Source organism: Saimiri boliviensis, chromosome X (assembly GCF_048565385.1).
Source record: "Saimiri boliviensis isolate mSaiBol1 chromosome X, mSaiBol1.pri, whole genome shotgun sequence".
NCBI lineage: Eukaryota > Metazoa > Chordata > Mammalia > Primates > Cebidae > Saimiri > Saimiri boliviensis.
In genome coordinates, this window is record NC_133470.1 from 89503359 (window position 1) to 89519957 (window position 16599).

General features: G+C 40.0%; 1 pseudogene; it reads right to left on the reverse strand.

The window, feature by feature from the left end:
* Positions 1–115: 115 nt before the first annotated feature.
* Positions 116–16118, reverse strand: LOC141582719 (large ribosomal subunit protein uL30-like 1 pseudogene; annotated as a pseudogene).
* Positions 16119–16599: the final 481 nt, after the last annotated feature.

Below are 16599 nucleotides of genomic sequence, written 5' to 3' on the forward strand. Positions count from 1 at the left end.
TGAAGATAAAGCAGTAAATATTCTTCTCTGAATATACTTGACAAAAATACCCAATCACCAAAATCACATGCTTCCACTTCATTGATAACATTGTACTGTAGTTTGGCACCTAGGTCTAGTTCAGCTGGTGGATGAGCTGATTGACACATTCACCCCACTAGCCAGGTGTGCCCATCTCCTTGAGGAAGCCCATTCCATTTTTGGTAGCATGATGGGCCACTGAGAGGTGGAAAGGGTGCAAGAACCATGAGATCTCCTGGAAATGCGTCCCTGGGAAGGCAATTTCATGAATGAGGTCTTCCAAGCAAATGACACCAAACTTCCCCAGGTGCACCTCAATCACAGTGTTGTCTGTCAGAGGGATGGTCTTATTCTTGACCTTGGCTTGTCCACGTTTCAAAATGATTTCCAGGCCAGACTTCAGAATTGGAAATCCCCAGGTCACATAAGGTTCCACAAGATGCAGCATTTTTAGGTTCTAGGAAGTGACTTTTATAAAGACACCACTAAAAATTTACTTTAGCCGAAGTCTTGCAATGGTTCTCTTCACCAGTAAACTCACATCGTTGATCCTTTTGATGTGTACAACAAAGGCCAAGGAATGCTTATCTGGCAATTTCAAGGCGTGAGGTTTCACTTCTAGTCATCTGAGACACAGCTTGTCACATTTCTGCCACCAAGAATCATATAGGAATGATTCCAGTCACTCAAACCTGAGCCCTTTTCCTTTCCTCTGCCCCTTCTTTGCCAAAAGTGCCTGCTTTGCCTGGGTGGCTTTGAGGGCTTGATAAGCCTTCCTCTTTTCCAGGAGATTTTCTGGAACCAAAGGGATTTTTCTTTGCTCTTGCTCTTTCTAGTGTTGAAGCTACTCACAGAAATATTTCTTAAGAGGTAGGCCTCATGAGCTATAGAGAGGCAGTAGAGAATAGTAGCTAAAAACCTGGTGTTTGAAATTGAGGGGATATGGATGCAAATCCCAACTTGCTTTCTTAATGTTTGTATAACACTATGCAAGCCCCTCACCTATGAAGTAGGGATACTAATAATGCCTACAGGATTAAGTGAGGAAAATGTAAAGAGTGCTAACCAAATTACCTAGCAGTTGGTGAGTTCTCTGTAAGATTTAATAATTGTTACAGTAGCTGTTAGTAAGGCTGTATCTCTGCCTTTCTCGTGTTCACTTCCTGCTCAGCAGTCTGGCTCATCTATGGATTACTCCACCATCCATGTCCTTTGGAGGCTCATTTGACTGTCCCTTTCTCTAGGCGACTGCCTTTTTTTTTTTTCCTCTTCACTATTTACACTGGGCTTGGACCCACAGCTGGCCTTGGGCTTGTTTCTTTAGATACTCTTAATGGCCACTACCTCCTGCCTAGCTTATGCTGATATTGCTGGTAAGAGATCTTCAATCTAATTCTAATTTCCCTCTAGACCTCCACCAAACTTCCCTAACTACATCTCTAACCAAGGCCCTTAACCCGAGGAGGATGAAGGAGCATGCATGAAGAGAAGCAGAAAAAGGGTACAAGGCTTCCCAAAGTGTGTTCTGCACAGTGCTAACCCTCCAAGTTTTTACACAAGAAATGATAGTTGTTGTTGTTTTTCTGGTAAAATAATTGTAGAAAATTTTGCATACAATTTATTCTTGCAGATTCGCAGTGCATCTTGGTAGTTAGTGACTTGGACAAACGGTGGTGCAGAAAATTAACTCTTTTAGCTCAAGGACATTTTTGAAAATACCAGCAAAGCTCACATTCCATGCCCATTGTAGTCACTTAGCAGCTGCTATAGCAATTGTCAGTCTCTGTGGCAAATAGAAAGGAGAGTTCTGGAGGGTATGATATTGACAATTAATTTGTCTGCCCAGAAGTGGTACATGCCACTGCCACTAACCACTCATTGGTATCAGTCATCTGGCTCCACAAAACCATAAAGAAGCCAGGAAGTGTCATCTTAGCATCTGTATAGGAGGGGAGAAGTAGAAACATGTGGCGAGCAGTATTAATGACTGCTACATTGAACCTGAATATTCACATCTGTAAAATGGGAGAAAAATGACCTCTTATGAAGATTAAATGAAATATAAAAATAAAAGTCTTTATAAAGCGAGAAGTGCTATACACAGGTAAAAGATCATTACCCAGTTAGGTCATGGGGTTGATGCTTTGTGAGATCAGGATCAGAACATGAGCCACAAATGAACTTCATGAAAGTGTGGGTAGCTGGGATGATGATAAGCAAAACAGGACAAAGAAAGATGGGTCCTAATAAGACAAAGTTATGGGTAATGGCCAAACAAATGGCAGTGATAAGAATTATCTTCTAAAAAGGAAGAAGAAATTTTCTAGACAGAAGTAACCGTCTGTCCACTGTGTCCAAAAGATCACATTTTGAAAATGAGTATATTTGAGTTAATGATGTTTTGCCATAATTGCTCATTGAATTAAATCACAAAGAAAATCCTGTTTTTATTCAGAAATATGATCTTCATAGACAATTTCTCCTCAGGCAGACTCTAAATGCTGTTTTCATTTACAAAAATATATTAGCTGTCATCTATCCTTCTTTTCTCCCCTGTATAGAAATTATGCAACAAAAGCTTTTCAAAAGGGAATACATTTGTACCACCTAATTCTTAACACTTTAGAGCAGATTTCAATAGTCTGGATTCAGGAAATGCTATGGTCCAATTCCATTTGTCATCATTTATTTCTCCCTTAACAAACATGATCTGCATCTACTTGAAAATGACATGTATTTCAGTTGTAATTCATACTAAAAATACTGATTATGCTATATTATAGATGCATCAGAAGCAAGCAAAATAGATTTTCACTAGAAATTTGGAAAATCCTGCTTATAATGATCTTCTTTTTATTAACATGTCCACATCAAGTTTTTTGTTTGTTTGTTTGTTTAATGATGCCTTAAATTTTCTAATTGAAAAGGAGACTTCTAATATTATTGGACCATTAGGGGCTATCAGATGTCTACATGTACAGTATCATAGAGTTTAAATCTAGACAGGCCCTTAGCCATTCTCATTAACAATTATAGGCCAGGGCTCCAAACAATTGCAAGGACAGTAGGCCTGGGGTGTGAATCGGTGTAACAAGGTGAGGGAGAGACAAAGATGGAAATGAGATGAGGCAACTGTAGCAAGTTCTTACTTAATATTGGCAATAAGTTCTTGGAAACTGACTTCAAGTGAAATTACATATAACAAACCAATTTTTTAAAATCCACATTATAAGGAAACAGTGTTGAAGGAAATTATATTACTTGAAAACCTGCTATACGTCATTATGCTTAAAGTTACAGTTTCCAAGAACCTATCAATGGCATTAAGTGAGGACTTACTGTAGTGTCAATAGCAGTATAAAGTCTTCCCAACTCAAGATGTGAAAAGTGACAGAGGAGCACTATATATGAATATCAAAGGAGACCTCATGAGGTAGTGTGTAGACATTTGTTTCTAAGTACCAAACTCCACAGAAACATAAGTTGTCTAGTAGCAAAGTTATGGGTACCATGAAGGTTAGTGGCCACAAATTTAGTCCCCCCAAAAGTTATAACGCAATTATGTCTCAGTATAAAACTCAAGAACATCCACAGGAAAATAAAAATGTACAATACCCTACAAACAAACAAAAAAAGTCAAAATCTGGCATTTCATCAAAAATTATCAGACATGCAAAGGAGAAAAATACCACCTATACTAAAGAGAAATTTCGATCAATTGAAACTGATCCAGAATTAACACAGATGATAAAATTATAGGTAAAAATATCAAAACTATATTCCATATGCTCAAAAAGCTAGAGTAACGACTGAATATAGTAAAGATGGAAAATACAAAAAGATTCAAATTGAAATTTTATAGATGAAAATGATGATGACTAAAATAAAATATAAACTGGATTTTTGATTAACAGCAGATTAGACATTGCATGAGAAAAAGTAATAAATTTGTTATATATATAAATAGAAAGTATCCAAAGTAAAACACAGAGACAAAAGAATTAAAAAATAAACCAATAAAATAGTGTCAGTGAGCTGTGGGACAGCTTCAAGTGCCCTAATACATGAGTAATTGAAGTCTTCAAAAAAGAAGAAAAGGAGGGAAGAAAACCTGTTTGATAAACAGCCAATTAATTTTCAATTTTGATAAAAAATATAAACCCACAATCAAAGAAAGAGGCTATTTATTATCTAGGTGAGAATAAATTGTGGTTTAAACTGGAGTAGTTAGCAGTGGAGTTGTTTAGAAATGGTCAGATTCTACACATAATTTGGAGGGTAAAGCCCATAAGGTTTTCTAATGGTTTGGATTTGGAATATGAAAGGCTTCAAGGATCACTCCAAGGTTTTTGGCTAGAGAAAATGGAAAGCTGAAATATGACAAATGATTTTCACTTGAAAGGGATCTAGTCAGAATAGAAACCATCAGCTCAGGCCTGAGCCAACAATTTCTCAACTTTATGATTTAGGAATCTGTTGTGTTAGTTTTTACTAACGGCCTTTGGTATCCACAGCAACAATAAATAGTTAAGATTAAAATTACTCATGCTGTCCTTCCAGGGTTCTTGAATGGGAATCTCTGGGACCTCTTCATTTAACCAGTTCCTAGCCTACTTTTAGACAGCATGGGTTCTCATTAGAGATACAGTCATCTAAGCATCCAAATGTTTTGGTTTGCCCTTTCATGTTTATAACTCCTTTCTTAGAAACAGAGAGAACAGAAGGTTGTGTGCATTTCAACTGCCAGTAGCTTAGCAGAACGGCAGTGTCCAGGGCTTCTTTTACTTGTCCCCATGGACTGTGGCAGAATGGTTTTCTAGCATTATTTACAACCCTGGAACATTCTATACTTTCAGGTCTTACTTGAATGTATCCAAAAACTCATATATCGCCTGAGAGACAGGCAGGAACTGAGAAATGGCAGGGGTGATTTCCTTTTAGATGAATTGACTTCATAAATAGGATTCAGATATGACAGGAAGCAGAAAAATAACAATCAGGATATTTAATAAGCAATATACATATAAAAGGATAACATGATGGCCATATTTTTATCATTAAAAGAAAGTAAGAAAAAGAGAACACTGATTTTTTTTCACTAATTGAATGAAAAGCAACTTTTATCAGAAAAAGGCGTAAGTTTGCTATTTATAAACCTCCCTACTCTGTTGGATTCAGAGTTGTGCTTTGGGAAGTCTTCTAGAAATTCAGTATTAACCCCCCAGAAGGGTGAGATGTCAGAAAGTTGTCTAGGGCATTCAACTAACATGGGTTGAACTGTGGTGAGAGGTTAGCATAGCTTAGTTCCACAAACATGAATATAAGCCATTTATTGATTCAAGAAATTTTCTGAAGTCCTGTAAGGCACTGTGTCAGAAGCTGTACACATGTTCAGGAGAAGGATGGGGGAGGGAATAAAGGGAGACTGAAAGAGAAGATTGATCAGAATTCTCACCTTACAGATAGTCACATGCTTATGGAGAAGCTAAGCATACAACTATATTATAGAACAACTGATTTGTGCCTGAGGATCCTCATAGGATATAGTCACGGTCTCCCAGGGTGTTTCAGCTCAGTGACCATTTGCTCAGAAATCTACAAATCAGCCTTCACATTTTGACTTTTTTCAATGGGCAATGGGCACCAGAGGTCTATCTGTGCCTGGACATTTCCACTGCCTGACCTCGTTAGAATTGCCTACGTTGGCTCTGTGGAAGACAATTAGCCATGTAACCAAGAAAGAGCTAGTTAGAAAATAGGCATGGATCTATAGCTTTAAGTGAAGGAAATCATGGAGTCCCACCAAAACCAAAATGCAGACTGAAGTAAAACTTTTCTTAGGTCTGAAAAAGTTTCATAACCATCCTCAGGGTATGTTTCATTTTCATGCTCTGTTTGCATGCTTCATGGCTTTCTGGTTTTACTAAAAGCAGAAGTGCCAAAATATTTTAATGAAGTCTCTTCTGATGGCACTGAAAGTCCAGGTGTTAGCAGTCAACAGCATGGCCGGAGAGGATGCAGACATTCCTAAGAGACTGGAGGCTTCCCTTGAGGAGCAGCCATGTGATTGGGCTATGGCCTCCAGTTTGCCTTTCTTTACTATGCTTTGTATCTATGGGGCAGACCCATCCAGAGTCCTTAAGCACTGTTGATAAGGACATATTAATTTTCAATTTGTAAATTAGGAAAACGAAAATGTGCAGATACGATCTGTTCCTAGCAGAGTCACAAGCAATAACACTCTTAGTCCCTCATTGATTAACAAAATAGGGGAGCTTGTTTTTAAAGACAGGCCACTATTACTTAACCTGATTTCCTGTGAAAGCTGCTGTGTTCACTCATCCAACAATCACATATTCACCCAAAATTAATTAGAAAATAGGGCTGTTAGGTCAGGAGATACAAGTGTCTGTCTGGGGTTCTGTAAAACCATTAGCATTCTATCTCAATTGTTAATCATCATTAATAATTAACTTCATCCTCCTACCCTCAGATAGAAAGCTGAGGATATAAGAAGGGATATAAAGAAGTCATTGGCAGGTTTATCTCAAAGTTGGGAAATTTAACTTTTAGCTTATATTCATCAACAGCGGGCAGTGGGAACGGAAGTGAGGGGATGAAGTTTCCGGAGGAAAAGGAGTTTGGCACATTCAAGTAACCACAAGTATCACACTCTGGCTGGACCACATTGGTGGGGGGGTGCTGCTGGACAGCAGCCAAAGCAGAAGCTATACACCAGACCCAGATCACGAAGGGCCTTATAGCCCACATAAGACATAATGGACTTTTCCCAATAGCAGAGGGAGTACCGGCAGGTTTTAAATAGGAGTTAGAAGACCTGCAAGTTGCACAGTGGTGGTTTTTGTTGTTGTTTTTTTTTGTTGTTGTTTTTGCTGTGGTAAGGGGGATGACTTGAAGGTGGCATGCCTAAAGTCAGGAAGGTCAGGTTGTAGCAGTGTAGTTATGATGGAAGCCTGAACAGGCACATTGAGTGTGGGGATGTATTCATTCACCTAACAGATATTGCATGTCCATCATACACGAGGCACTGGTCTTGATCCTGGGCAACACTGGTACACAAGAGAGAAAGTGTCACTATCTGCATTCTGGCGGCGGAGGAGAGAACTAGATGATTATGCCTTTACCTATACTTTTTTCTTGTGCTTTGGGTTTGAGACTTCTGTGCAATATAACCTTTCCCACTGGAGTATTAGCAATTTGAGAGTAGGAGCCACATCTTATTTATTTTGACAGCCCCTGATACTAGCTAGAATATTTGCATGAACTTAGTATGTACTCAATATGTTAGCTGTGAGACTGCATATTTTGCTATTATGAAAATTAATGAAATTATCTCCATAGTGGGTTGAAATATAAGTTCACTATAAAAGGCGCTATGGAAACCCAAGTGATTTTTGTATTGTTCTTGCATTCTAACCTTACAGAGTAAAACAATTCATATAGAAAAAGAGGAATTTTAATCCTCTATAAATCCTTCTCTGTTAAAAGTGCTCAAAGCATCCTGCTCTTTCCTCTTTTGTTGCTTGTCAGTATTGTAATTTTACATTCATTTATATTTATTTGAGTAACAATTCTTTTCTCCTCAAAGACTTTAAGTTCCTTTAAAACATGGATAATATCTGGTATTGTTCAACATTGCATTTCCAGCAGCCAAAACATAGCCTAGCATATACTCAATAAACATTTACCTAATGAATAAATAAATAGATGGGTGCAGTGTTGTAGGAATGACCAATTAATTTCAACTGAACAAGATGTACAGAAACTTCCTGGGCATTTGATTTACAGAAACTTCCTAGGTCCTGAAGAGGAGGAAATTCTTCCAAAGTGTGGTGGTGGTGTAGTGGGAGGAGGGGCCGGGAACTTCTTGGGAGAAAGACAAGTACAGGCATAGGTCCCCAAGGGCAAAATGACATTGGAGCTTCCAGAAACAGTGAGTGGTTTGCTGTGGTTGGCACACAGGATGTGTGCAGGCTGGTAGTGGGCTATGAAACTGGAGAAGTAGAGACCAAGTGGTTGGAGGGACATGAAAAAAACAATAGCAACTTTCAGGTACTCGATATGCATAATCTCTCATCCTCACAATACCCTGTAATAATGGTTCTATAGTGTAGTCAAGTGGCCAGTAGCATCAGCAGCACCTGGAAACTTGTTAGAAATGCAGATTCTTAAGTCCACCCCAGGCCTAAAGAATCAGAAGCTCTAGGGGTGGGTCTCGGCACTCTGTGTTTTGACAAGTTTTCCAGGTAACTCTAATACATACTAAATCATGAGAACCACTCTCCTGTAAGGTGATAATTATTGTTCACATTTTACAGATATAGAAACTAAACTCAGGGGTGGAGTAACTTGTTTAAGATCATATAGATAGTTAATTTTCAAACTGTTTGTCTAACCCCCAAGCCCCTGAGCTTCTTCCAACATCATGCTGCCTTGCTCCTGGCAGGGGATATATTTCTGAAGACACTGGTGAGTCATGCAACACTTAATGAGGAAAATAACTCGATCCCATTTTTATGTTTATAAACATCATTGTGGCAACATAAAGGGAGGACTGAAGGAGAGCTCTCAGGCAAGGAAATCAGGAGGCTGACAATATAGATCAGGCACAAGTTGATGAAAACCAAATGATAGCCATTTCATATCTAAAAAAAACTGAGAAACAATATATTTTTGTAGCCCCTTTTATTCCTAAATTGTTGAAGGAAAGTATCTCCTGAAACAAATCAGAAATAGCTATTCTTAATTATGTGTTATATATGTCCAGTGTTAAAACTTACAAAACCTTTGCTGAGGTGGGGATGGATTGAAGTTCCTGACAACAAGAAGAGAGAATCTCTGAGGTCAAGCAGAAAACAAATATGTGAATATACCTTGCATCTATTCTGAGGTCATGGTGCACACAAAGCCTACCTGGTGGACTCAGGTGTTCACCTCACCTAACCTCTAAATGCTGGTTCTTTTCAGTCTACTACCTGCTTTTCTCATCTCTTTCCTTTTGACTTGGACCTCAGGTGTATTGGTTTTTATTTGTTCTCAAATCATGGCCCTTATAATTGGACTGCACAAGGCCCTTCTCTTGCTTTATTTACGAATTTGTTCCCACTCATCACCAACTCCCAATCCCATTTCCCTTTGGCCTCATGGATAACCATTCTCATATAGTCAATGTGTATCCTTTTGTTTGTAGTGTTTTTATAAAACAGAGAGTCATTTCGTATGCATGTTTTTCTCCAGTTTCATTGAGGTATAATTGACAAAAAATTCTATATATTTACAGTGTACAACATATCTTATATATGTATACATTGTGAAATGATTACCACAATCAAGTTGATTAGCATATCCATCATTTCACATAGTTACCCGTAGACATATATTTTAACTTGCATAATATGTGGCAGGCTGTTTTTACCAAGCAGTAGTTAGATGCCTTTGGTCCATTACTGAGCATTGCATAGCACTCACACCACATCCTGCCCATTCTGTCCTTCAGTTGTAGATGCACAAATTATCTCCAACTTACCACCACCTTGTGATTGTCAACATTTCCATGAACATCCTTGTTTGTGTCCCCTATTTGGCCCATGTGAATATTCCTTTGAGCTACAGTCCTAGGAACTGAATTGCTAGGTCATGGAGTATATTTAATTTGAGGGAGTACTACCAGGTTGCCCTCTAGAATGGCTGCTCCAGTATTCACTTGCCAACAACAGTACATGAGGGCTCTTTGATGCCACATCCCCACCAAAACTTGACATTTTTCACTTTTCTGAGTCTACCTGTCCATTGGATGATCTCATTCTTGTTTTGATTTATATTTCCTAGATAACTAGTGCATTTGAGTGTATTTTCCAAAAAAATGTTTGTTAAGCTTTTGGTTTCTCTTTCTTCTCTATCCACATTCTCTTCCCAGGAATTTTAAATTAGCCAACATCTGGGCTGATGACTACCAATGTTGTATTTCCAGCCCTGGTCCTTCCCTGAATTTTATGCTTACATGTCAAAATATACTCTTGCATTTCTCATAGAACATGTCAACTATAATATATCTAATTTAAAGCTTTCTGGTCCTCAGCACAACTACCACCAGATGTTATATGCTTTGTCTTTTTCAGAGCAATAAAGAGCACCATAATCCACTCAAAATGTGACATAATTATGACATAAATACCACTGGAATTGATACACAGGTTTAATACTTTGAGTATGTGGGAAACAGCTTCTATGTGTGTACATCACTTTGAATGTACACATAACTTCCTTTTCCATTGGTGGAATTGTTGCCTACATCACTACTAATGTTCATTTAAAGTATTGTGATATAGCTCAAATTATGAAAGTTTATGGAAGACCATGCCCCTGAAGATATCGAGTTTCTGAAATTAGTGGAGAATTGCCAAAAATTGGACAATAGAAGCAGTTATATAAATGATCAGCTGGCTTGGCTACTGAGTTCAGTTTTTGTTAGGCAGATCTGCTTTGCATCTGAGTAAGAACTGACTCTTAAATCTAGAGAAAGTCATTCAGAAAGAGAAGACAGTCTTCTCTGTGTGATTTAGGAAGAGGAGATGAAGTGAAGACACTGAGAGCCAAGATGGCATTCACCACAGTGGCCACAGAGGTACTAGAGATACCGTTCTCAGATACTGCTGTGCTTTAGAACCACTTGGGGTAGATATGTTAGGATACAGATTTTCAGGCCCATCACAAATATTATTTGGAAGGTCTAGTGCCAAGGAATCTGCATTCTATCAAGCACCCAGGAGGACTGCCCCATTTTGAGAAAATCTATACTAGAGAGACTGACCCAAACAATACACTAAAATAAATAGTGAAGATACATTTCTTAATGGATAGGGCTGTTTTTAACAATGTACAGAGACTTGGTTTCAGACAAATAGAAAAAGACAGAGAACAGGGCAGGAATGAGTAGCTTTCCTAAGCTGAGAACCATACAGTGTTTCATATCCAAGTGCAAAGGGAGTGACTACAAGGTCAGTGAAGGCTATGCAGCTTTGGTGCTTATGTCTTTGAGATTCTTCTCTTCTAAATCTGGTCAGAACTTCACCTTCCAAAAGCAATTAATTTGCTCATTAATTTAAAATCCCTGATACATAGTTTTGCATAGAAGTTAGCACTCTGCAAATGCTTTGAGTTATTGAATTGAGCATGAGTTTTATCAAAGAAATAAAGGCCCTTATATAACCCTTTCTCCTGAGAAGATGGTAATCTACTCAGATAAAATGTATGTAAACGAAATTCTAGAATATTTTTTAAATAATCAATAATGAGTCCTGCTTATGAGAAACAAACTAATATCTGATGTTCTAATAAGACAGAGTTAAGTCATTAGACAGAAATAAGGATGGGAAAGACTTCCTACAAAATAGAAATCTTGAACTGGATCTTGACTGAAGCAATTGAAATTTAAGAATTTTACTTAACAAAAATGTACTCTTGTATTATCTACGTAATTTAAAAGATATGATGGGACACAACTGTTAAAAAGAAGGAAAAAAAGAGAAGAGCAGAAGCAATGCATTTGACAAAGATGAGGCCTTCATTCCCATTCATGTTCTGGGCTGGACACAGGTTTGGGTTAAAGTCAGATAGTCAAATATATATATATATATATATATATATATATATATATATATATATATATAATATTTCTACATTTATATTATATAGAAATATTATTCTATATATATTATTCTATATGTAGAAATATTATTCTATGTGTTATATGTTATAGGGAAATTTTATTATTCTATATATATTATACAGAGAGAATATTTCTTTGACAGTCTGTTTAAACCATCTTAACTCTACTCCTGAGGTCCTATACTTTTGGAATGGTAGACTGTCTAAATATAGTCATCGTTGGGGACTCTACCACACCAGTGATTATACAAAAACCCCAGGGGCTTAAACACCAAAGCATTGAGAACTCCAGGTCATGAAGCTAGTTTTTCCTAGCAAAAATATTGTCTCAGTCCCCATGGGCCCTTCAGGGCTATAGCTCTGTTACTTGAGGCCCTTACTCTTCTTCAGTAGGGCATCTCTTCTACATGACACTTGCAGCCATTTCCCTGAGTTCTTCCATCCTCATAGTCCTTTCGTAGGAAGGTAGTCCAGGGCATACATCTGACTTCAAACCTGTAAAAGTTCTTGAGGCAAGGAGTGGTCAAGCCAGACAGCCTACCTAAAAATAAGATAGTATGGAGAAATATGGAGAACAAGACAAAATTACACACACACATAGACACACAAATATTGGTCAGAGGCTCTTTAAAGTATTCAGGAGGCAAATTGCATTTATAAAATAAAACATTGACCACATTCATTCATTCCTATTTCATATTTATATGGTTACTTTTGTACTTGATATTCAAATGTGCTTCATTATGCTTTATGACTGTAATTTGCATATTGAAATAATATTTGAATTGAGGCACTCGGGAGTGATTTATAGGGTTTTCAACAGTCCCAGTGCTTTAGAAGGAAGGCAATATAGATCTATACAATCAGAGAACTTTAACTGCAGGATTTTTTCTCATTCAAATAGCCTAAACCTCTCATTAAAAATGATTAGTTGCCAATAATACAAAGGCAGCAGCAGCCTGGACATTATTCTGACTGAGGTGGGGTTGAGCCTCCTCAACTATATCTGGCATAGTTGTGATGGCCACCTTAAACTTAAACTCTCTTGGTTTAAGGCCTGGCCTTGTTCCTGCTGCCAAAGCTTTCAGGCTTCCTGCTGGAGTCCATGAATGCTGAACTAGACATTCTGGCTTTCTCTATAAGCTGAGATCTACCCTGTTGCTAGACATGAGGAATGTGCAGAGTGTTCTAGCTCCTTTACAGACTCAAAAGTCTTTTCTGTAAAGTGAGGTGCTGGGCTTTGGTCAAGAGACCTCCAGGGTCTGTGGGTCCCCAGTGAATGCTTGGGGTCCACTCAGGCTTCCACCTCAGGTCCCAACAGTGAGTGAATCCCTGTTTCCATGCTCGCTATAATAGGCTTCCATAAAAGATGGAAGATTTCTTTTGAGAAAGGGATTCAGTCTCTCTCTCTCTCTCTCTCTCTCTCTCTCTCTCTCTCTTTCACACACACACACACACACACAAACACACACACGCACACACACACACACAGACTTTGAAAACCAATAGAGTACATGGCACATGAATTTCTCTCTTCCCTGGCATATCTGGTCTTAGGCAGTGACTCTGATCTTGGTATCCCGATTCTTTAGGAACTGAGCTTCAGCCTGTTATGGACTGAATTATATACCTCTCCGCAAACTCATATGTTGAAATCTTAATGCCTAATGTGAGTGTAATTGAAGATAGGGATTTTAAAGAGGTGATTAAGGTTAAATGAAGCCTTAAGTAAGGGTAGAGCCCTTTTCCAAAAGGACTGTGGTATCTTGATGAAATGACAAGATTAGGACACAGACACACACAGAGATAAGGCCATGTGAAGACACAGAGAGAAGGTAGCCATCTGTAAACTAAGAAGAGAGGCCTCAAGAGAGACCAAACCAGCAGACACTTTGATCTTGAATTTCTGATCTCCAGAACTGTGAGAAAATAAATTTCTGATGTGTAAGACACCCAGCCTGATGTATTTTAAAAAACAGTATTTTGTTATAGCAGCCCTAAAAGACTAGTACAAGCCCTGTTGATTCGACATTTAACTATTATGAAACACTTATTATGTGCCTAGCACTGTTCTAAGCCCTGGAGATACAACAGTAAAGAAAATAGACAAACCTCTTTATTTTCAAGTCATGTAACAAGAGGTAGATTCAGGAGCCAGATTGCCAAAGCTGCACTACTTACTGGTGGTATGACCTTGGGCTAGTTACTTAATCTCCATGCGCCTCAGTTTTCCATGTATACAAAATGGACATGAAAAAATTACAACATTGGAGTTGGTGTAAATATTAAAACAATTATTATATGCAAAACACTTTTAATAGTATCTGGCAGGTGTCAAGTGTTAGCTATTACTACTTTCACATAGCAATCCAGACAGACAAAAAAAAAAAAGGATTATCTAATTCCAGGTAGTTCTAAATGTTATGAAAAAAGGTAGAGGATTGACAATGATGGGAGCACGAAATCCCTCTTGGACGGTCTTTTAAGCACAACCCCGAATATTTATCAGTCCTGAATAAACCAAATTAAACCAAATAAACTAAATATTGTCCTGAATAAACTGATGGTGCAAGTCATGCAAAGAATATTCCAGGCATGGAGAACAGCAAGTGCAAAGGTGCTGAGTTCGGAAGATATTTGGCATGTTATAAGAATCCTAAAAAGACCAGTGTGGTAAAACACCATGGGAAGTACAGAGAGTAGCTAAAATTAGGTCGAGCTGATGAGGAGGAAGGAGATAATGGAAAGGCTGATTAGGCCAGAACTCTCTCCTCTAAATTCCCCAATATAAGGGGAATAATGACCTTGGACCCATGTCACATGTACAAATTGCCAGGGCTTTTCCTTGAAAATTCTGATTCCATAGTCTCTTTACCTATGTGCGACCCGCAGAGACCCTTCCCAAAGCAAATGAGAGCGAGGAGTTGTTAAGCCGAGTCCAGGTTTATTGGGATCTGCAGGCAACTCGAGCGGGAGAGGGAAGAGCTGCACCCAGCAGCTGCCGGAGAGGGTTTTTATAGGGAGGGGGCCCGCGTAGGTGGGGTGTCGTGGAGTGATTGGTGGAGGTTGGACATGGGCGTAGTGGGAATATCGTGGTGTGCAAGGGTTGGGTTAGCTTTGGCGGGCTAAAGTGAGGAGATGATTGGTGGAGGCTAAACAAAGAAGAGGGAAGAGCCCTGTGGCTAGGTTTTGGTGGGCTGCTGTCGGGGCATGTATGGGTTTTGGCGGGCTGACACGGGAAAGCGATTGGCTAGTCCTGTTGCTGGGCAGACCAACCTCCAGAGGCGGCCTGCTGGATGTGGGCCCCGGATATGGGGATGGGCTACTTTTACCTAACATTCCCGACTCCCTAAAAAAGGAAAAGGGTGACGAGGTCATTCTGGCTACTTCCTGCTGAAAGTGGGCGGCGGAGGGATCTGATTTTTAGGGAGCCTGAGAAGTGGGCAGAAGGGCGTAGCTTTCTGGGGAGGTTGGTGGGGAAGTGGTGTAGTTGTTCTGGGGAACAGGCGCTGGTGCGGTGCTATTGTAGTTCGGCTCCGGGAGGGGGAAGACTGGCTGTAGCATCATTTGGTTGATGGTAACTCGGGTTAGTTCTTGAAACCGGCATTGGAGGAACTGGAAAAAACAAGGAGCAATGAGCAGAAGAAGACAGATAATTAGTAAGGGACCAAGTAGTGGGGATAGAAGGGTGTACATGGAAGACGACCACCATGCGGAGGCCTCTGTTGAAAACTTGTAATTCTGGAGGCTGGTTTTGATTTTTTGGAGATTTTCGATTTGCGTTTCTACCAGTCCAGATTCGTTGACATAGTAGCAGCATTCCTCTTGTAGGAAGATGCAGGTTCCTCCACGCTCCGCTGTAAGTAGATCCAGCGCCCTCCGATTTTGTAGGGCTACCTGGGTGACCGAGGTGATCTGTCGTTGGGAAGATGCTAGAGACGCCGCTGAGTCCTCGATGGCTGCCTGAAGTTGTGAGGAAAGGCGAGCCAGAGCTTGGTGAGAATGGAACAATGCTCTTCCTCCCAATCCAGCGGCCAACGCAGAGCCTGCAAGGGACAGGCCTACAGCCACCGGGAGGAAGGCCGCCCTTCGGGTGCGATGAGACGGAGCCTGTGGGACCTGTAGTAGGAGGAACTCGGCCGGAGAGTAGACAGTGAGTCGAGGTACTAGGGTGACTGGAAGGCATAAGAGGGTTGGAGGCTGGCTGGAAGACAGGGTTTTTGTTAGGGTGCCATTACACCAGAAGAAGATGCCCCTTGGAGCGGTTAGGCTGGTTGAAACCCGCTTGGTGTGGTTACAATAGGAATAGTTGTGGCCTAGGGAGTAGCAGGCCGGGAGCTGAGACTCAGGTAAGGCATAGAGTTGTACGTTAGGAATGGGAGTAAAGGGGTTAGATGATTCCGGAGCATTACGCGGAAAGGGAACCGGTACCGCAACGAGAGGAGTCTGCCCAAGAGTGGCACACAGAAGGCAGGAGGCTAAATTAGTAAGTCCGGACTGGTTAGCAAGTGCTAACCCCTCCCTGAGGAGGGCAATCCAGGAAAAGGGAGTATTGTGGGATTGGAGTTGAGTGGTTAGCTCTTGTTCCTGCTTTTGTATAGAGGCGCTTACAGAGGTGAGCACATAAGTGTGCCATATGTAAAGGTGTGAGGAGGGGTACGATTGCCCTGGGAAGTCATAGAGTGCTGCCTTTTGGGGGCTGGTCCATCTTTGGTCCCAAGGGTCAGAGATGGTTAGGGTGAATTGGGTTGCTTCCAGAGGGGTGCCCTGGGCGTTTAGTTGCGGAGTTTTGGCTAAAGGTGAGGAACGGGTTTTACCGCTTGGGTATGGTGTTGTTTTATCCAGGGTATAGGAGGACCAGACACAGCCCAGACAAGAGTGCCAGGAAGA